Source organism: Silene latifolia, chromosome 5 (genome assembly GCF_048544455.1).
Source record: "Silene latifolia isolate original U9 population chromosome 5, ASM4854445v1, whole genome shotgun sequence".
Lineage (NCBI taxonomy): Eukaryota > Viridiplantae > Streptophyta > Magnoliopsida > Caryophyllales > Caryophyllaceae > Silene > Silene latifolia.
This window is the reverse complement of record NC_133530.1, coordinates 23,911,495-23,913,096: the sequence shown is the minus strand read 5'-3', so window position 1 is coordinate 23,913,096 and position 1,602 is coordinate 23,911,495. Positions and strand designations below refer to the sequence as shown.

General features: G+C 46.8%; 1 non-coding gene across 1 annotated transcript; it reads right to left on the bottom strand.

Moving 5' to 3' along the window:
• Positions 1-397: 397 nt before the first annotated feature.
• On the bottom strand, positions 398-504 carry LOC141658321 (small nucleolar RNA R71). Its single transcript, XR_012549213.1, has one exon. It is a non-coding gene; the product is annotated as a small nucleolar RNA R71 (small nucleolar RNA).
• Between the last annotated feature and the right edge of the window lie 1,098 nt (positions 505-1,602).

Below are 1,602 nucleotides of genomic sequence, written 5' to 3'. Positions count from 1 at the left end.
TCTAGATTTTCTAGAAATGGCTGAAGAGGCGAGTATAGCTAGTCACTCTGAGCCGACAGCTGCGAATCTCTACAAGGGATTCGCATTACCAGGGACAGACAGAAAATTCGAGCCGAAACCTTATTATATCAACTTGGTTGAGAGAAACCAATTCGGGGGAGCTGCAAATGAAGATGCAGCTAAGCACATGGAGACATTCATTGATTATTGATGTTCCATACCCCCACCAACCGGTGTGACCTAGGACCAGGTGAAAGAGACCATGTTTATATTCTCTCTTCGTGATGCTGCAAGGGAGTGGTACAGAGACCTGGATCGAGCTGCTCATGGGATAACGGACTGGAATTCGCTGGCCTTGGCATTCTACAAGAAATATTTCTCTGCCTCGAAGACGAATGCCATTAGAGCTCAGATCACGAGCTTTAAACAGGGTCCTGATGAGAACTTTCATGAGGCATGGGTCCGTTTCAAGAAGCTGGTGCGAACTATTCCGCACCATGGGTTTGAAAAGTGGAGTCTATGCAACCAGTTTTATAATGGGATGTACGACGATCAGAGGGCTATCTTGGATGCTGCAGCTAGTGGCAGATTCCATGAAAATATGGGAGAGACTAAGGGGTGGAAAATTATTGATGATTTGGCCACCCATAAAGCTGAGTATGGAAATTCCAGGGGAAATCAAAGGAGGAGGGCTGAATCCCCTTCTGTAGCTGCATTAGAGGCTCTTACGGCGAGATTTGATAAGTACGAGTTGGGAGGAGCTTCAAAAGGAGGGATCTACCATATGAATGCTGTGTCAGACGGTCCTTTCGTCTGCAAAAGATGTGGAGCTGAGGGACATGCTTCAGATCATTGTCCTCATCCCTATGAGTCTTTTGCTGCCTTTCAACAATATAGGCAGACAAACACTTATTATGAGCCGAATGTCCATCCAAACTTGAGGTGGAGTAGCCAAAATGTCTTAAACCCAACTCCACCTCCACAGCAGCAGCAGCAACAGCCATATCAAAAGCCTCCGTATATCCCTCAGCAGCAGCAGCAATCCCAAAGTTTTGATTTCAATGAGTTGAAAAACTTGTTGCTGAAAGAGTCTCAAGCTAGAGAGGCCGGGATGAAAATGTTGGAAAGCCAAATTGCCCAATTGGTTAGCAAGAATACAACTCGAGCTCCGGGACATTTACCGACGCAGACGGACCAAAATGAGACCCTTCATGCCATTACTTTGAGGAGTGGGTCTAACCTTGATGGGCCCGCTATGGTTGAGGATGTCGCTGAAAAAGGTGAGGCGGAACCAAGCAAGAACAAAGCTGTACCGAACAATAGCAAGAAAAGGACGTCTACCAGGTATATCAGTCGATCGACTGATACACCCGGTCGATCGACTGAAGCGCAGATTAAAAAAGCTTCTGGAACTGTAGAACTCAGTCGATCGACTGAGCAACATGGTCGATCGACTGAGGACGCTGCTGATATTGAACAATTTCGTCCTCCAATGCCTAACAACTTGAGGGATCACTTGTTTCGGGGTACGACTACTCCGAAAATATTGAGGCAAGACCCGATTGCTAATGGGTCGGTCCCGGATCCGAAATATGACCCGAC